We start from the raw sequence: 21,238 nt of genomic DNA on the forward strand, positions 1-21,238 counted from the left end.
CGTTTTGACTTCAGAAGCCACAGAGGATAGATCTCCCTAAAAGCCAGTTCCAGCCAAAGTCACTCACCTCAGCACAAGTGCATCGCTCTCCCAGCCGAAGTCCCTTACCCAAGCGCAAGTGCATGACCTGACTCACCCTGCCTGCTACAGATGGAGCATTGTGTGTGGATTGTTAACAGATTTATTGGGTATGGTGAATAGTGTCAGTATCATGACTTCTGGATTTCATCCACCCCAACGATGTCCCTTGTAACACACCCACCGAGCTTGCACGCACCATGGGGTTGGAGGAACGTGATCCGTCTTCCCTCTCTCCCCTCCGATCCCCCTCAACCTGTGTCTTGCTCGCTCTCCCCCCCGCAAGCTCACTCTCTCTCACCACCCGCCCCCTCAATCAATCAATCTCTCTCTCTCTCCCCCTCCAGACTCTCTCCCCAACACCCCCGGCTCTCTCTCTCTCCCGCCGCCTACCCCACTCCTCTCTCTCTCCCCCCGCCTACCCCGCTCCTCTCTCCCCCCCACCATCTACCCCGCTCCTCTCTCCCCCCGCCTACCCCACTCCTCTCTCTCCCCACCGCCTACCCCGCTCCTCTCTCTCCCCCCGCCTACCCCACTCCTCTCTCTCCCCCCGCCCCGCTCCTCTCTCTCCCCACCTACCCCGCTCCTCTCTCTCCCATCGCCCCGCTCCTCTCTCCCCCCGCCTACCCCGCTTCCCTCTCTCCCCCCGCCTACCCCGCTCCTCTCTCTCCCCCCGCCTACCCCACTCCTCTCTCTCCCCACCGGCTACCCCACTCCTCTCTCTCCCCACCTATCCCGCCCCTCTCTCTCCCCCCGCCCCGCTCCTCTCTCCCCCCGCCTACCCCGCTCCTCTCTCTCCCAGCCTACCCCGCTCCTCTCTCTCCCCCCGCCCCGCTCCTCTCTCTCCCCGCCTACCCCGCTCCTCTCTCCCCCCGCCTACCCCGCTCCTCTCCCCCCCCCCCGCCTACCCCGCTTCTCTCTCTCCCCCCGCCTACCCCGCTCCTCTCTCTCCCCCCCGCCTACCCCGCTCCTCTCTCTCCCCCCGCCTACCCCGCTTCTCTCTCCCCCCCCGCCTACCCCGCTTCTCTCTCTCCCCCCGCCTACCCCGCTTCTCTCTCTCCCCCCGCCTACCCCGCTCCTCTCTCTCCCCCCCGCCTACCCCGCTTCTCTCTCTCCCCCCGCCTACCCCGCTCCTCTCTCTCCCCGCCTACCCCGCTCCTCTCCCCCCCCCCGCCTACCCCGCTCCTCTCTCTCCCCCCGCCTACCCCGCTCCTCTCTCTCCCCGCCTACCCCGCTCCTCTCCCCCCCCCCCGCCTACCCCGCTTCTCTCTCTCCCCCCGCCTACCCCGCTCCTCTCTCTCCCCCCCGCCTACCCCGCTTCTCTCTCTCCCCCCGCCTACCCCGCTCCTCTCTCTCCCCGCCTACCCCGCTCCTCTCCCCCCCCCCCGCCTACCCCGCTCCTCTCTCTCCCCCCCCCCGCTCCTCTCTCTCCCCGCTTACCCCGCTCCTTTCTCTCCCCCCGCCTACCCCACTCCTCTCTCCCCCCCGCCTACCCCGCTCCTTTCTCTCCCCCCCGCCTACCCCGCTCCTCTCTCTCCCCCCGCCTACCCCACTCCTCTCTCCCCCCGCCTACCCCACTCCTCTCTCTCCCCCCGCCTACCCCACTCCTCTCTCCCCCCCGCCTACCCCACTCCTCTCTCCCCCCCCCGCCTACCCCGCTCCTTTCTCTCCCCCCGCCTACCCCACTCCTCTCTCCCCCCCGCCTACCCCACTCCTCTCTCCCCCCCCCCGCCTACCCCGCTCCTTTCTCTCCCCCCGCCTACCCCGCTCCTCTCCCCCCCCACCTACCCCGCTCCTCTCCGCCCCCCGCCTACCCCACTCCTCTCTCCCCCCCGCCTACCCCACTCCTCTCTCCCCCCCCCGCCTACCCCGCTCCTTTCTCTCCCCCCGCCTACCCCGCTCCTCTCCCCCCCCCCACCTACCCCGCTCCTCTCCCCCCCCCCCCACCTACCCCGCTCCTCTCCGCCCCCCGCCTACCCCGCTCCTTTCTCTCCCCCCGCCGCCCCGCTCCTCCCTCTCTCGATGCTGACCCGCTTCTTTCTTGGGGCTGCAACGTGGTGTTCGGGCCGGTTCCGGATCGGGTGGTGGGACGGGTGGCGGGACGGGGGAGGGGGGGAGAAAGAGAGGAGGGCGTATGCGCAGAAAAGGGTTAGTGTAAATTGCGCTTGTGGTCGGTGTGGGGGGCGGAATTGGTGACTATTTGTCCTAACTCTCGCTTCTGCGCATACGTCAGGAGAATTAGGACAGTCACCTCGTTGAATTACATAGAATGTACAGCAGAGAAACAGGCCGTTTGACCCAACTGGTCCAAGCCTGTGTTCATGCTCCACACACGAGCCTCCTCCCACCCTCTTCATATCACCCCATCAGCATATCATAGAATCATAAAATAGTACGGCATAGAAAGAGGCCATTCGGCCCATCGAGTTTGTGCCGGCTCCTTTGAAGAGCAATTCAGTTAGTCCCACATCACCTGCTTTTTTTCTCCAAGTATTTATCCATCTATTCTCTTCTCCCTTAAGTGCTTATCTAGTTTCACCTTAAATGGCTCAGAGACATGGACCATGTACCGTAGACACCTCAAATCGCTGGAGGAAATACCACCTACGATGCTTCTGCAAGATCCTGCAAAGCCCCATGGAGAACAAACGCACCAACATTAGTGTCCTCGACCAGGCCAACATCGAAGCACTGACCACACTCGACCAGCTCCATTGGGCGGGCCACATTGTCCGCATGCTGGACACAAGACTCCCAAAGCAATCACTCTACTTGGACCTCCTACACGGTAAGCGAGCCCCAAGTGGGCAAAGGAAACGTTTCAAGGACACCTTCAAAGCCCCCTTGATAAAATGCAACATCCCCGACGTCTGGGAGTCCCTGGCCAAAGACCGCCCTAAGTGGAGGAAGAACATCCGGGAGGGCGCGGAGCACCTCGAGTCTCGTCGCCGAGAGCATGCAGAAAACAAGCGCAGGCAGCGAAAGGAGCAAACCAGACTCCCCACCCACCCTTTCCTCCAACGACTGTCTGTTCCACCTGTGACAGAGCCTGTCATTCCCGAAGTGGATTGTTCAGTCACCTGAGAACGCACTTTTGAAGTGGAAGCAAGTCTTCCTCGATTTCGAGGGACTGCCTATGATGATGATGCATCTTCACCTCAGCCACTCCCCGTGGAAACACGGCAGCCAATTAGCGCACAGCAAGCTCCCACAAACAGTAATGTGGTAATGACCAGATCATCTGTTTTTGTTTTGTTGATTGAGGGATAAATATTCTCCAGGCTAACAGTCCCTCAGCACGTCACTGGAGTGTCAGCCTGGAGTTTTGTGTCAAGTCTCCGGAGTGGGACTTGAACCCGACTCAGAGACGAGAGTGTTACCCACTGAGCCACTGGCTGATCCCATGGCCACTATTTCGAAGAGCGGGGGAGTTATCCCAGGTGTCCTGTCCAATATTTATCCCTCAACCAAAGCAACAAAAACAGATTATCTGGTCATTATCACATTGCTGTTTGTGGGAGCTTGCTGTGCCCAAATTGGCTGCCACGTTTCATACATTACAACAGTGACTTCACTTCAAAAAGTACTTCATTGGCTGTAAATCGCTTTGGGACGTTCGGTGGTCATGAAATTTATTATTTTACTCTTCCGAAGTCAGATTATCGAGACAGCACAAGCATCATGTGCACATAACAAATTCCTGGAGCCTTCCATTCACACTTCCAAAATTGTCCAATCTTTCTGAATGTCACAAAATCCACTCTCACCATCAGCCGATATAAAACGCTCATTTTCCTGCAAATATCAATAACCATTAATTAAAGCCTGCCATCTAGTGGCTGAAAAAAAGTCATTCTCAAAAAATCCATAAATTCATAAATTAATGTTTAGAAAATGTCTTTTATAATTATATTGATTATGCTCAACTTTTTAAAAAACATTTTTTCTCAGCTTCAGTCCTGAAGACTTGTATTTTATAAAGCATTTTTCATGAGCTCAAGGTGTCCCAAAGAGCTTTACAGCCAACGAAGTACTTTTTGAAGTGTAGTCACTGTTGTAATGTCGGAAACGCAGCAGCCAATTTGCGCACAGCAAGCTCCCACAAACAGCAATGTGATGATGACCAGATCATTTGTTTTAGTGATGTTGATTGAGGGATAAATATTGGCCCAGGACACCGCGGATAAATCCCCTGCTCTTCTTCGAAATAGTGCTGTGGGATCTTTTACATCCACCTGAGAGAGCAGACAGGGCCTCGGTTTAACATCTCATCCGAAAGACGACACCTCCGATAGTGCAGCACTCCCTCAGCACTACACTGGGAGTGTCAGCCGAGATTGTGCATTCCAATGGTGGAGCGATGATAATCGGGGATGCACAATAAGCCAGGACTGGAGGGTCACGGAGATCTCCGGGAGGCGGGGGGGCTTGTAGGAGTGGAGGCGGTTACAGAGAAGGGGAGGGGCGAGGCCAGGGAGGGATTTAAAAAGGTAGAGAATGTTTTAAAACATACCAATAAAACATTATTGAAACTAGTGGATGAGTAGAGCAAGACCCACAAAGGGAACCTCTAGTTCATTCAAGGACATTTTAATTTGTATTTAAAAATAATCTTGCCTACAGGGTTATTCTGAGGAGTCCTGTATAGCATTTCAGCTGTTGGATAAACATTGGACTGCACCTGAACTGTTGTTACCCGAGTTAAATGGGTGGGAAAGGAGTCATCCTGCAGTAAACTCACTCATCACAGGCACCAGTGGCGCGAGTCAATTGAGACCTTTCTTGTCCGTGGGGTCTGTGGGTGCATTTACACTGAGGCATTTGTGGTCCTCCAGCGCAGCATTTTTTTAAAAATCAATTTTGTTCAGTAGTTTTACAAATGTCTTCTTGGGATTTGAACGGAATGTCTTTTAAGAGACTGGTATTAACCTTTCTCAAACCCCTAACCCCTACCAGAAGAGCCGAGGGCCCAGGGGCAGCACGAGCCAGCCCACACTGCGATATGTGTGCGCACTAGGCCCGTGCAGCAGACCAGATCTCCAGTCGTCCTGGTTAACCATTGCCACTGGACCAAGACCTGGCTCTGTCAAGCTGGTGTGGTGGCTGATGTGCAACAGTCACCACATGTTTAAAAAAAAAGACATCTTCCACCCCCTCAATTGGAATTCAGGACTAGAACATCGGGTCCTTCACTGAAACATCTGTGAACTCGTGGAAGCAAGTCATCCTCGTTTGAGGGACCGCCTATGATGATGATGATGGGTCAATCAAAGAAAGACTCGCATTTCTAAAGCGCCTTTCACGACCTCAGGACATCCCAAAGTGCTTCACAGCCAGCAAAGTACTTTTTGAAGTGCAGTTGCTGTTGTAATGTTGGGAAATACTGAAGCCAATTTGCGCTCAGCAAGCTCCCACAAAGAGTTGGTTGAGGCACTTGCCATCAGTGTAGCTAGGAGGCACTTCAAGAAGCAGCTCTCCAGACCACCCTGTGCGGTTGCTGAAACTGCTGTGCAGAATACCTGCGCGGTTCAGCGATTGGGAAACTGCTGTTCCACGCAGGTTGGCTGGGCACCATGCCAGTAAAAAAAAATAACACTTACAGTTGCTCAGGAATGCCACGTAAAGTGTACAGCACAGAAACAGGTCATTCGGCCCAACTGGTCCGTGCACCGCGGTGTTTATGCTCCACACGAGCCTCCTCCCATCCTACTTCATCTCACCCTATCAGCATAACCACCTATTCCTTTCTCCCTCGTGTGTAATCTCGCTGTGGCTCAGTGGGTAGCACACTCGTCTCTGAGTCAGAAGGTCCCACTCCAGGGACTTAAGCACATAAATCTGACACTCCTGTCCCGTGCTGCATTGTCGGAGGTGCCATCTTTCCGATGAGACGTTAAACCGAGGCCCCGTCTGCTCTCTCAGGTGGACGTAAAAGATCCCATGGCACTATTTCAAATAAGAGCAGGGGAGTTATCCCCGGTGTCCTGTTTATGGGAGCTTGCTATGCGCACATTGATTGCCGTGTTTCCTACATTACAACTGTGACTATACTTCAAAAGTACTTCATTGGCTGTAAAGTGCTTTGAGATGTCCGGTGGTCGTGAAAAGCACTATAGAAATGCAAGTCTTTTATTTAAGGGGAAGTACTGGGCATAGAAACCTTCTCCCAGTCACCCACCAGCTGTTTCTCAATCCCTTTGGTTGTACTTCCTCCTGAATGTAATTACCTGTGCACTGTTGAATGGTGTCTATTGAAACCACCATCAGCCAATGAGGTGCACTGTGACATCAATCCCAGTTACTGACAGCAGTGCGGGCTCCAGGTTTGACTGGCAGGGGAATTACCCAATCATCTCCACTCTGGCCAGGAATAGTGGTGTCACTCAATGCAGCCGTTTATCATACCAGTTCGCGAGTTGTTAAAGGGATATGGGAAGAGGGTGGGTAGATATGATGAGAACTATTTCCCCATGTGTAGGGTGAAAGCTGGATCAGAAATGTTCCTGTGTGTAACTTCTACAGGTACAACGTCTCAAATCGGCAACCTCGGGACCAAGGCTGTGCCGCTTTTCGGACAAGAAAATCTACGGGCCGAAAATTCTGCTCATTCGGCTCAACCAATATGATGTCGAAATAAAGTATCAACCTGGAAAAGAAATGTACCTAGCAGACACCCTCTCGTGCACATACCTCGAAAACGTGTTGAGATCACCGACAGAAACTGCAGTGGAATGCATCCACATGGTGGACTTTCTCGCACTCTCCAAACAAGGGCTGACTACCATACAACGCACAACTGTAAGCGACTCCACACTACAACTGGCCACACAACAAATCACAACGGGATAGCCAGAAACGACACACGCATGCCCATAGAAACATAGAAAATAGGTGGAGTAGGCCATTCGGCCCTTCGAGCCTGCACCGCCATTCAATGAGTTAATGGCTGAACATGCAACCTCAGTACCCCATTCCTGCTTTCTCGGCATACCCCTTGATCCCTCTAGTAGTAAGGACTATATCTAACTCCTTTTTGAATATATTTAGTGAAATTGGCCTCAACAACTTTCTGTGGTAGAGAATTCCACAGGTTCACCACTCTCTGGGTGAAGAAGTTTCTCCTCATCTCGGTCCTAAATGGCTTACCCCTTATCCTTAGACTGTGACCCTTGGTTCTGGACTTCCCCAACATTGGGAACATTCTTCCTGCATCTAACCTGTCTAAACCCGTCAGAATTTTAAACGTTTCTATGAGATCCCCTCTCATTCTTCTGAACTCCAGTGAATACAAGCCCAGTTGATCCAGTCTTTCTTGATATGTCAGTCCCGCCATCCCAGGAATCAGTCTGGTGAACCTTCGCTGAACTCCCTCAATAGCAAGAATGTCCTTCCTCAAGTTAGGAGACCAAAACTGTACACAATACTCCAGGTGTGGCCTCACCAAGGCCCTGTACAACTGCAGCAATACCTCCCTGCCCCTGTACTCAAATCTCCTCGCTATGAAGACCAACATGCCATTTGCTTTCTTAACCGCCTGCTGTACCTGCATGCCAACCTTCAATGACTGATGTACCATGACACCCAGGTCTCGTTGCACCTCCCCTTTTCCTAATCTGTCACCATTCAGATAATAGTCTGTCTCTCTGTTTTTACCGCCAAAGTGGATAACCTCACATTTATCCACATTATACTTCATCTGCCATGCATTTGCCCACTCACCTAACCTATTCAAGTTACTCTGCAGCCTCATAGCATCCTCCTCGCAGCTCACACTGCCACCCAACTTAGTGTCATCTGCAAATTTGGAGATACTACATTTAATCCCCTCATCCAAATCATTAATGTACAATGTAAACAGCTGGGGCCCCAGCACAGAACCTTGCGGTACCCCACTAGTCACTGCCTGCCATTCTGAATAGTACCCATTTACTCCTACTCTTTGCTTCCTGTCTGACAACCAGTTCTCAATCCATGTCAGCACACTACCCCCAATCTCATGTGCTTTAACTTTGCACATTAATCTCTTGTGTGGGACCTTGTCGAAAGCCTTCTGAAAGTCCAAATATACCACATCAACTGGTTCTCCCTTGTCTACTCGACTGGAAACATCCTCAAAAAATTCCAGAAGATTTGTCAAGCATGATTTCTCTTTCACAAATCCATGCTGACTTTGACCTATCATGTCACCTCTTTCCAAATGCGCTGCTATGACATCCTTAATAATTGATTCCATCATTTTACCCACTACTGATGTCAGGCTGACCGGTCTATAATTCCCTGTTTTCTCTCTCCCTCCTTTTTTAAAAAGTGGGATTACATTGGCTACCTTCCACTCCATAGGAACTGATCCAGAGTCTATGGAATGTTGGAAAATGACTGTCAATGCATCCACTATTTCCAAGGCCACCTCCTTAAGTACTCTGGGATGCAGTCCATCTGGCCCTGGGGATTTATCGGCCTTCAATCCCATCAATTTCCCCAACACAATTTCCCGACTAATAAGGATTTCCCTCAGTTCCTCCTTCTTACGAGTCCCTCTGACCCCTTTTATATCCGGAAGGTTGTTTGTGTCCTCCTTAGTGAATACCGAACCAAAGTACTTGTTCAATTGGTCTGCCATTTCTTTGTTCCCGTTATGACTTCCCCTGATTCTGACTGCAGGGGACCTACGTTTGTTTTTACTAACCTTTTTCTCTTTACATATCTGTCGAAACTTTTGCAATCCGTCTTAATGTTACCTGCCAGCTTCTTCTCGTACTCCATTTTCCCTGCTCTAATCAAACCCTTTGTCCTCCTCTGCTGAGTTCTAAATTTCTCCCAGTCCCCGGGTTCGCTGCTATTTCTTGCCAATTTGTATGCCACTTCCTTTGTATGCCCGCCTGAAACGCAAGCATACTTCAAAGTTCGTGACGAACTCACAACACAGGATGGCATAGTCTTCAAAAGGCTATCGCTGTGTCATACCAAAATCCCTGAGATCCGATATTTGTCAGCGACTTCATGCTGCTCACATTGGCGTTGAGAGCACTCTTCGACGTGCCAGAGAATCCGTTTACTGGCCAGGACTCAACAGTGACATAAAAGACCATGACCCTGAAAGCCCGGTTTCTTCTTCTTGTGGGCGTTCGACTAAAAATAGGATAAAAGATGTGCACTTACCTTTTGGTCGAACGCTCACCAGAGATCCCGGACTCGAGGCCTCCACTTCTCGCGCAACGGAGCGCATTCACGTCCGTATGAGTCACGTGGGCCTGGATACCCAATCACAATAAAGTATTTTCTCATTCATAGTAATAGGAGTTTTGTAAATCCGAAACTCCTATTACTATGAATGAGAAACAACCCCAAACGCTACATAAAACATTTAAAAAAACCTCACATAAATAAATTATAGAAATTAAAGTTGACAGAAATGCTTTTGAAAAAAAAATTTGCCGATTTAAAAAAATAGTTTCAATGTTGATTTGAAATAAAATTACCTGAGTGGGCAGGGTTTTTAACATAAATATGTACTTTTAAATATTATTTTAATATGTTTTTAAACTTACGCTGGTAAAAGTAGGCGATGTGCCTGCTTTTACCAGGCGCAAGAGTTTTAAAGACATTCGCAGGGCAAGAGATGGGCAAATAGCACAATCTCTGCCGTGGGAATATCCTCGTTCCAGAGGTGCGGCCATCTGTCAAGCCAGAAACTTAACAGATCGGAAAAGCCGGTTTTCGGCGCATGCACATTGCACACCGAAAACCGGCTTTTCCGATGCCTTCCCAGGTCCGTACACACTCCGTACGGACCCAGGGAGGCCGGAATTTCAGGGCCTTTGTTTCAAAGTGTGAAACATGCAACACCCATCAATCGAGCCATCCAAAAGAACCATTGATGAGTCACGACCTCCCTCAGAGACTGTGGGAAAAGATTGGTTGTGACATATTCACACGCGATGGCAAAGCCTACTTATGCACAGTGGATTACTACTCGGACTATTTTGAGATAGACAAACTACATGGAAAGAAAGATGCCACTATCATCAAATACCTCAAGAAACACTTCTCTAACCACGATATTCCAAACCAGGTTCAATCCGACAATGCACCTCCCTTCAAGAGTTCACAAACTTTGCCACAAAATATGGATTCGATCACGCAACAAGCTCACCAGAATATCCACAAAGCAACGGAAAGGTTGAGAACGCGGTTAAGCTCACAAAGCGTTTAATCATGATGACAAAGACTGTGGTGACTTCTACATGAACCTTCTCATCTGGCGAAACACACCAACTGAAGACCTTGATAGTTCGCCAGCACAGCGCTTACTCGGTCGCCGCACAAAGACAAACATCCCACGATGTCATTGTCAACAAAGAAAGGAACCGTGCCAAACAAGCACACTACTACAACAGAGGTGCTACAGCTCTTCCTACAGTGCAGGAAGGAGAAACAGTGAGACTCAAACAAACGCAAGAAAGCAAAGTGTGGCAAAAAGCTCAGGTTCAGAAACAAGTTGGCATTCGTTCATATCAGGTCATTACAGAAGATGGCCGTGAGTATCGCAGAAATCGGAAACATCTGAGAAAGAGCGGAGATATTCATCGAAACTCCAGAGATCTGAGTGACGCCCACACACAATCTGCTGACTACACAGCCAACTAACACACGATACAGCACTTCAACGATAATGCGTGAAAACTGCGGTATATTGCCTGATATTTCCCCTCAGAGCACTCATAAAGGGACTAAAGCGATCAGTGCACAGAACACCACTGAAACAACCAGTTTGAGGCGAAGCAACAGAATCCGCAAAACACCAAAATACCTGGAGCACTATGTACAGAATTAAGAAATCATGGACACTGGACATTTGGATAAAGAATTAATTAGACGAGTTTTGTTGTTTATTAAACTTGTAGTTGTAGTTGTTTAATACATGTATTCAAAAGAAGTTAATTACCCATTTATATTGAAGCTAACTTTAATTATTTTTTGTTTCTTATGAAAGAAAAGGTGCAACGAGATAATGTATAGCACCCTCTAGCTAGGAGGTATAGGGAGCTGTATTGAGAGAGGGGGGTTCTGTGAAGGAACGCCATTTTAAAGCTCCACATGGCTGACTGAGATCTCCCAAAGAGAGTTAAGTTGAACTAAGAGTGTTCAAGAGACTATAAAATACAGGGCGGGAAGGTGGAGTTGAGGTGAAAGATCAGTCGTGACCTTATTGAATGGCGGAGCAGGGTCGAGGGGTCGAATGGCCGACTCCTTCTTCTAATCCTTATGTTTTAATACAGCCAGCCAGAGTTGGCAACTCAAGGCCCTTGATCTCTGGGGAAGTATTTTTTTTAAACAAGACTAGGTGGAATTAAAAGTCAGTTGACACGGTTTTACAATTGCAGATGACATTCGCTGCAGTCGTGTTTAAAAATGAATTTGATCGTGCAGTTCATCACTTGTAACAATGATTTGCAGTTTTTGATAATGAAATGTAGGTTGCAGTTTCAGCTCCAGAATTAGCCGTAGTAATAATTGCAACTATGCACTAAATTTAGATAATGTGTGCTGGGATGGAATGGAAAAGATCTCCTCATTTTAGATTATACAATTATGCCAGGTTTCTATCGGGTAATGAGAATGCCCTGTACTCTATGCACACATGTAGGTTACAATGTTAAGTTTCGTCATGTTATTGTTTATAATGATCAGGAATGGTTGAACAGGCTGGGTTTCTTTTCTCTCGAAAAGAGAAGGCTGAGGGGTGACCTGATAGAGGTTTTTAAAGATGCTGAAAGGGTTTGATAGGGCAGACGTAGTGAAGCTGTTTATACTTGCTGGGGGAGACCAACACTAGGGGCCATAAATAGAAGATAGTCACCAATAAATCCAACAGGGAATTCAGGAGAAACTTCTTTATCCAGAGAGTGCTGAGAATGTGGAACTCGCTACGTGGCAGCCAATTTGCGCACAACAAACTCTCACAACATAATGATGAGATAATCTGATTTAGTTATGTTGATCGAGGGATAAATATTAGTCAGGACACTGGCGATAACTCCCCTTGCTCTTCTTTGAAATAGTGCCATGGGATCTTTTACGTCCACCTGAGAGGGCAGACGGGGCCTCAGTTTAACGTCTCAGCCGAAAGGCAGCACCTCAGACAGTGCAGCACTCAGCACTGCACTGGAGTGTCAGCCTAAATTTTTATGCTCAAGTCTCTGGAGTGGGACTTGAACCCCCAACTTTCTGACTCAGGCGAAGGTGCTACCCTACCCAATGAGCCACGGCTGACACTGAATGATTTTATTATAAAAGGTATCAGGGATGAGGGGTTTGAGTTACATACAGGGACTGGAGAAGCTGGGGTTTATCTCCTTAGAGCAGAGAAGGTTAAGGGAAGATTTAATAGAGATGTTGAAAATCATGAAGGGTTTTGAGAGTAAATAAGGAGAAACTGTTTCCACTGGCAGGAGGGTCGGTAACCAGAGGACACAGATTTAAGATCATTGGTAAAAGAACCAGAGGAGAGGTGAGAATTTATTTTACGCAGCGAGTTGTTGTGATCTGGAATACACTGCCGGAAAGGGTGACAGAAGCAGATTCAGTGGTAACTTTCAAAAGCGGAATTGGATATATACTTGAAAAGGAAAAATTTGCAAGGCTTTGGGGGAAAGAGCAGGAGGGGGGCGGGAGTGGGACTAATTGGATAGCTCTTTCAAAGAGCCAGCACAGGCTCGATGGGCCGAATGGCCTCCTTCTGTGCTGTATCATTCTATGAATTGGTAGCAGCATGAAAGAAAAACAGAACTGCAACCCTCAACTAGTTAAAAATATATTCGGTCTTTGTAATTCTTTTCTTACAGCATGAGCTCTAACCTCATGAAAATCCTGAGCATCAAAAAGCATCAATCATAAAGTTCTTCAACATTTCAATACCAACTCCCAAAGCTACCTTTAGTAGTCATCTCAATCATAATTGAGGTCATATAAATCTTTCAATTTACACACTCCTTTCATTTTGATATGCTAACGACCTCTGGAATCATGACAAGAATCTGGGTGATCATGTTCTGGTATCAAAAACATTTCGCAACATGCCTGAAATACACATTCCAGCAAGAGAAGGATGAGATAGTATACACACAGACACCGACACACAAAGTCTTCTTGTAACATAGCCACATACGCGGCACATAGTGTACCAATGTTTTTCGGATGAGGTGTTAAACCCCTCAGGCGGACGCAAAAGATCTCACGGCACTATTTCAAAGAGCAGGGGAGTTCTCCCCGGTGTCCTGGCCAATATTTATCCCTCAATTAACATAACAAAAGCAGAATATCTGGTCATTATCACATTGCTGTTTGTGGGAGATTGCTGTGTGAAAATTGGCTGCCACATTTCCCACATTACAACAGTAACTGCACTCCAAATGAAAAGTACTTCATTGGCTGTAAAGTGCTTTGGGACATCCTGAGGTCATGAAAGGCGCAATAGGAATGCAAGTCTTTTTCCAAAATGAAAATAATATACTCTGGCCCTTGTCCATGTGTACTGCATGCTTTTTATACCACTCCTTCATGAATAGAGAATAGATGTGCGCGTACAGCGCAGAAACAGGCCATTCGGTCCAACTGGTCCATGCAGGTATTTATACTCCACACAGGGCTCCTCCCACCCCACTTCATCTCCTCCTATTCCTTTCTCCCTCATGTGTTTATCTAGCTTTCCCTTAGAGGGGGAAAGAGGGGGGAGGGGATGGGATGGGGATGGGGGGAAGGAGGGGATGAGGGGAAGGAGGGGGGAGGAAGGGGAAGGAGGGGGGAGGAAGGGGATGGAGGGGGGAGGAAGGGGATGGAGGGGGGAGGAAGGGGATGGAGGGGGGAGGAAGGGGATGGAGGGGGGAGGAAGGGGATGGAGGGGGGAGGAAGGGGATGGAGGGGGAGGAAGGGGATGGAGGGGGGAGGAAGGGGATGGAGGGGGGAGGAAGGGGATGGAGGGGGGAGGAAGGGAAGGGAAGGGGGGAGGAAGGGAAGGGAAGGGGGGAGGAAGGGAAGGGAAGGGGGGAAGGGAGGGGGGAGGAAGGGAAGGGAAGGGGGAAGGGAAGGGGGGAAGAGAGGGGAGGGGGAAGGGAGGGGAGGGGGAAAGGGAGGGGAGGGGGAAAGGGAGGGGAGGGGGAAGGGAGGGGAGGGGGAAAGGGAGGGGAGGGGGAAAGGGAGGGGAGGGGGAAAGGGAGGGGAGGGGAAAGGGAGGGGAGGGGGAAGGGAGGGGATGGGGAAGGGAGGGGAGGGGGAAGGGAGGGGAGGGGGAAGGGAGGGGAGGGGAAAGGGAGGGGAGGGGGAAGGGAGGGGAGAGGAGGGGGAAGGGAGAGGAGGGGGAAGGGAGAGGAGGGGGAAGGGAGAGGAGGGGGAAGGGAGGGGAGGGGGAAGGGAAAGGGGAAGGGAGGGGAGGGGGAGGGGAGGGGGAAGGGAGGGGAAGGGGAAGGGGAGGGGAGGTTGGCGGGGAGAGGGGGAAGGGGGAGGGGGAAAAGGAAGTGGAGGGGAGGGGGGGGAAGGGAAGTGAAGGGGAGGGGGGAAGTGAAGTGAAGGGGAGGAGGAAGAGGAGGGGAGGGGAGGGGAAGGGAGAGAGGTAAAGAGAAGTGGAGGGGAGGGGGAAATGGAAGTGGAGGGGAGGGGGGAAGGGAAGTAGAGGGGAGGGGGGGAAGTGGTGGATTGGAGGGGGAAGTGGAGGGGATGGGAGGGGGAAGTGGAGGGGATGGGAGGGGGAAGTGGAGGGGATGGGAGGGGGAAGTGGAGGGGATGGGAGGGGGAAGTGGAGGGGATGGGAGGGGGAAGTGGAGGGGATGGGAGGGGGAAGTGGAGGGGATGGGAGGGGGAAGAGGATAGGAGGGCGAAGGGAAGGGGAGGGCTAAGGGAAATGGAAGGGAAGGGAAGGGGGAAGGGAAGTGGAGGGGAAGGGAGGGAGAAGAGAGAGGACAGGGGAGGGTAGGGGATGGAATCATTTCTATAGCACCTTTCATGACCTCAGGACATCCCAAAGCGCTTTACAGCCAATGAAGTACTATTCTTGAAGTGTCGTCACTGTTGTAATGTTAGAAATCGTGGCAGCCATTTTGTGCACAGCATGCTCCCACAAACAGCAATGACATTATTGACCAGATAATGTGATAATGTAAAATCATTACGGTTAACAAATTTAAACTGCAGAAATGGTCCCATCAGAAACAACTTGCAAGAGTGATTTATTACCGTGAGATTCTTCACACAAACCACCTGACTGATTAATGTCTTCAGCAGAATTCACTAAAATTCCCAAGAGATGCTGCCTCCCCTCTTTCCCATTCCCCCCCCACCCCCGCAACAACCCTGCACAAAGCATGCCGGTGGTAATGTTTGAGGAATGCTGGACGACTGCCTCAACTCACGCAATGCTTTTACACGATTTAAACTCTGGAAAAGTCATTAACTTCAAACATCTGCTTGCAGCAGTACAGTATGCGCCTCGAGAGTCGGCAAAATATCGGAGTCTGCATTTAAAGATCGCGATCCAACTTTGTTAAAATCAGTAGAATGATTCCTGGTGATCTTACAAGAATCACGGCCTGGAAATTCGGGCGCACCATTTTTGAGCTTGGGAGTGAAGGGGAGGCTGTCCCCTGCATCTGAATGGAGAAACCCACGGCACACTCGGTATCGGGCTCCATTTCCATCAAGCCGTTACTTTCCGCAGCTCGCCAGCAACATTCCCGTTAAGCTCCGTGGCCAAGCAACAGTCTGGAGGTCCCGCACAGGCCACTCAGCGGCTTTTCAATGGGAGAAACCACGCATGCGCGGAAATTTGAATGGGCTGTGCAAAAAAAACAATTCGAGGGAATAGTGCTTGTCAGTGAAGATCGTGATTGAAGATCGTGTCTCTGTAACACCAGCAGAGGGCAATAGGAAAGTGTGGGGCAGGGAGTGTTCGGCTCGGGAAGGAAGCGATGGTTGGTGGAGGCCAGTGATATTGGTAGGGGGCGGGGGTGGATACGTGCTGCCCCCTCTAAGCTCCACAATCAGGCAAAATATTTTTCATCAATCTTAACCTTGTTAGATGCGGCAGAACAAGCCAACCCTTTAAGGACCAGAGCACAACACAAGTGCCTTGCTCGCTCTCCGAGAATTAGGTGTTCTCTGATGGCCTGAAGTATTCTCTATTTTGCCTCGGCCACATTAACAATACATTAATTCAGTCAATCAACTTTACGGCAAGCTTGGAATTAAGATTCTCCACATCCCAAAATCTGATCCAATATTTATTACTTTTATTAAAGAAAGTTACAAAGGATTACATCAGATATATGGCACAGAAACAGGCCATTCAGCCCAACCAGTCTATGCCAGCGTTTATGCTCTACTCGAGCCGCCTCCCATCTTTCCTAACCAAAACCGATCAGCATAACCCTCGATTCTCTTCTCCCTCATATGCTTGTCTAGCCTCCCCTTAAATGCATCTATACTATTCGCTTCAACCACTCCCTGTGGTAGCGAGTTCCACATTCTCACCATTCTTTGGGTAAAGAAGTTTCTTCTGAATTTCTTGTTGGATTTCTTGGTGACTCGCCTCTAGTTTTGTTCTTCCCCACAAGTGGAAACATTCTCTCTGTATCCATTCTATCAAAACCTTTCATAATTTTAAAGACCTCCATTAGGTCACTCCTCAGCCGCCTTATATTGTCCAAGGCCTCGTCGTGGATTTTGACAATCAGAACTCTTCTGGATCTTCCTTGCTGCAATGCTCCATCTCACCCTCAGTAAACTCCCCGCTGGAGTGGAGCTGATCTACGGGACAAATGGGAAACTGTTCAACCTCCACTGCCTCCAGGCCAGATCCAAGGTCATCCCATCCTTTGTCATTGAATGCCTGCATCTGCGCACTCTCGGAGGCTGAACTCCAAGCCATCGTCAACACATTCACCGAAGTACGAGAGCATGGGCCTTACACTAAACATCTGTAAGACAAAGATCCTCTACCAATCTGCCCCCGCCACGCGGTCACTGTTGTAATGTAGGAAACGCAGCAGCCAATTTGCGCACAGCAAGCTCCCACAAACAACAATGTGATAAAGACCAGATAATCTGTTTTTTATTGATGTTGGTTGAGGAATAAATATTAACCCAGGTCATCAGATCCTTTACTTATTGTTATTTTGAGATACAAATATTGTCCCCAGGACACCAGGGAGAACTCGCCTGCTCTTCTTTGAAATATTGCCATAGGATGTTTTATGTCCACCTGAGCGAGCTGACGGGGCCTCAGTTTAACATTTCAAGCAAAAGACTGCCCCTCTGACAGTACAACACTCCCTCAGTACTGCCCCTCCAACAGCGCAGCGCTCCCTCAGTACTGTCCCTCCGACATTGCAGCACTCCCTCAGTACTGCCCCTGCAACAGCGCAGCGCTCCCTCAGTACTGCCCCTCCGACAGTGCAACGCTCCCTCAGTACTGCCCCTCCGACAGTGCAACACTCCCTCAGTACTGTACTGGGAGTGTCAGCCTAGAGTTTTGTGCTGAAGACTGTAGAGTGGGACTTGAACCCACAACTTTATGACTCAAAGGCTCCCAATTGAGCCACAGCCTGACCTCCTTTAAGATACTCCACTGAAGTTGGCAGCAACTCGTTGGATTCACTTAGGTTTGTCTACTAGGGACACGAGGTAAAAAGTAGAGAGATTATGTTGAACTTGGATCAAACCTCGACAGTTCTGCTCTCCGTATTACAAAAAGGATAGACAGGCACTGGAGAAGACGCAATAAAGATTTAAAAGGATGATACCAGAACTGAGAGGTTATAAGTGAAATGCTGAACAGGCTGGGGTTCTTCTCTCTAAAAAGAGAGGAGGCTAAGGCGAGACCTGATCGAGATTTTCAAAATCATGAAGGGGTTTGATAGAGTAGACATATGTTTCCACTTGTGGGGGAGACCAGAACGAGAGGCCAACAATATAAGATAGTCACTAATAAATCCAATAGGGAATTCAGGAGAAACTTTTTTTACCCAGAGAGCGGTGAGAATGTGGAACTCGCTATGACAGGAAGTGGTTGAGGTGAGTAGCGTAGATGTAGTTAAGGGAAGTTGGATATACACACGAGGGAGAAAGGAATAGAAGGATATGTTGATGGGGTGAGATGAAGAGGGGTGGGAGGAGGCTCGAGTGGAGCATAAACACCGGCACGGACCAGTTGGGTTGAACAGCTTGTTTATGTGCTGTAGGCTCGAACAAAAAAAATCTTCCTAGCCTCAGCAAATTAGTGAGGTTACTTTGAGACTGCTGACTCGGAGTCCTACCTGCCAAAATCCAGTTGTATTTGCGGCCTCACTATACCCAACAAACAAGCAACTCGTCTGTGCGGATATCAATTTTTGACAAGACAAAACTTGACACCATTGTGATGCCCCTCCCCCAACGCCCCCCCACCCATCCCCCCCTCACCACCACCCCCCGCCCATCCCCCCCTCACCACCCACTCCTCACCCCCCACTCCTCACCCCCCACCTCCTCACTTCCCCGACCCCTCCCCCTCCTTCACCCCCCACCTCCCCTCCCTCACCCCCCCGCCCATCCACCCCTCACCCCCCGCGCCCCTCCTTCACCCCTCACCGCCCCCCCCCCCCACCTCCCCTCCCTCACCCCCCCATCCCCTGGTAGTACCTGTAACATAGTGAAAATGCTTCACTGGAGCTTTACCAAATAAAATTTGACACCAGGCCTCACAAGGTGATATTGGGACAGCTGGCCAAATGCTTGGTGAATGAGGTTGGTTTTAAAGAGTGTCTTAAAAGGAGAGTGAGGTAGAGAGGTCTCGGGAGGGAATTCCAGAGCTTAGGGCCTAGGAAACAGAAGGCACGGCCGCCAATGGTGGAGCGATGAAAATCAGGGTTGCGCAAGAGATCTCGGAGGGTTGGAGGGCTGAAGGAAGTTACAGAGATGGGGAGAGGTGAGGCCACAGAGGGATTTTAACACAAGGATGAGAATTTAAAATTTGAAGCATTTGCAGAACAGGAGCCAATGTTGTTCAACGAGTACAGGGAGAAGACAGGGAAAGCACAAGAGTGCAACCAGCACTGATGAAATCATACCCCAGATAAGGAGAAGAGTGAGAAAACTGGGAGTAAAAGGAAAAACAAAAGCTGTTATGATGGGAGTTCAATGCTCTGTGATCAGTTTGGTCTTGTTTGCAGTTTCCTGTTTGGAACCTGCTTGTGAAAATGGCGAATGTAATTCAATCTAACGCAGAGAGTCTTGAATTTCATGCAAGTCAATTACAATAAATAACATTCGAAAAGTGGCTTTTTATCTGCCCAATAGTGACCAAGATAAAACAATCATTCCGACACCCGAGAACTGCTCGGAGATTCAAAAGATTTAAATGCTTGTCAATTGCCCTCGACTACTGCAACACAATAAAAACACTGCAGTCTGCGACATCATACACCCAGAACTGGTGGAATCGCAGTGTCAGCAGCTGCACTTGAAATTCTCCAAACAGCAAAATTCCTTTCAAATTCTGCCAAGGACATCGTCAAACTGCAAAGTGTACTCTTATTTCAGATTTATAATTACGTGATGTGTTAAAGCTGCGTTAGTGAAGACTACCAATGTTCTCACCCCGTTTCTGATGTAGGAAGAATGGAGACAGAAACTGCCCGGGTGATGGTGTTGGAGGCAGAAATTCCGATGGAGAGTAGTTGCTGTAAAAACACAATTATTTTGTAGCTGTCCACAGACAACAAATGACAGGCTTTGACCGATCAGCGCTCCATCATAAATCATGTCGGGAGAATGTGAGTGTACAACAACAACGTACATTTATATAGCACCTTTAACGTAGTCAAACATTCTAAGGCGCTTCACAGGAGTATGCTGAGCCACATAAGGAGAAATTAGGGCAGGTGACCTGTTGTGTATGCAATAACTGTTAGACTGAGGACTTATAAGAACATAAGAACATAAGAATTAGGAACAGGAGTAGGCCATCTAGCCCCTCGAGCCTGCTCCACCATTCAACAAGATCATGGCTGATCTGGCCGTGGACTCTGCTCCACTTACCCACCCGCTCCCCATAACCCTCAATTCCCTTATTGGTTAAAAACCTATCTATCTGTGACTTGAATACATTCAATGAGCTAGCCTCAACTGCTTCCTTGGGCAGAGAATTCCACAAATTCACAACCCTCTGGGAGAAGAAATTCCTTCTCAACTCGGTTTTAAATTGGCTCCCCCGTATTTTGAGGCTGTGCCCCCTAGTTCTAGTCTCCCCGACCAATGGAAACAACCTCTCTGCCTCTATCTTGTCTATCCCTTTCATTATTTTAAATGTTTCTATAAGATCACCCCTCATCCTTCTGAACTCCAACGAGTAAAGACCCAGTCTACTCAATCTATCATCATAAGGTAACCCCCTCATCTCCGGAATCAGCCGAGTGAATCGTCTCTGTACCCCCTCCAAAGCCAGTATATCCTTCCTTAAGTAAGGTGACCAAAACTGCACGCAGTACTCCAGGTGCGGCCTCACCAATACCCTGTACAGTTGCAGCAGGACCTCCCTGCTTTTGTATTCCATCCCTCTCGCAATGAAGGCCAACATTCCATTCGCCTTCCTGATTACCTGTTGCACCTACAAACTAACTTTTTGGGATTCATGCACAAGGACCCCCAGGTCCCTCTGCACCTCAGCATGTTGTAATTTCTCCCCATTCAAATAATATTCCCTTTTACTGTTTTTTTTCCCCAAGGTGGATGACCTCACACTTTCCGACATTGTATTCCATCTGCCAAACCTTAGCCCATTCGCTTAACCTATCCAAATCTCTTTGCAGCCTCTCTGTGTCCTCTACACAACCCGCTTTCCCACTAATCTTTGTGTCATCTGCAAATTTTGTTGCACTACACTCTGTCCCCTCTTCCAGGTCATCTATGTATATTGTAAACAGTTGTGGTCCCAGCACCGATCCCTGTGGCACACCACTAACCACCGATTTCCAACCCGAAAAGGACCCATTTATCCCGACTCTCTGTTTTCTGTTCGCCAGCCAATTCTCTATCCATGCTAATACATTTCCTCTGACTCCGCGTACCTCTATCTTCTGCAGTAACCTTTTGTGTGGCACCTTATCGAATGCCTTTTGGAAATCTAAATACA

General features: G+C 49.4%; 1 protein-coding gene across 2 annotated transcripts in view; it reads right to left on the reverse strand.

Annotated features, from left to right (window-relative positions):
- The window catches only part of LOC139274972 (dedicator of cytokinesis protein 9-like), a 455,604-nt gene that overhangs the window by 395,636 nt on the left and 38,730 nt on the right, over positions 1–21,238 (reverse strand). The gene's annotated exons all lie outside the window — the stretch shown is intronic.

This window comes from Pristiophorus japonicus, chromosome 10, assembly GCF_044704955.1.
Source record: "Pristiophorus japonicus isolate sPriJap1 chromosome 10, sPriJap1.hap1, whole genome shotgun sequence".
Classification (NCBI taxonomy): Eukaryota; Metazoa; Chordata; class Chondrichthyes; family Pristiophoridae; genus Pristiophorus; species Pristiophorus japonicus.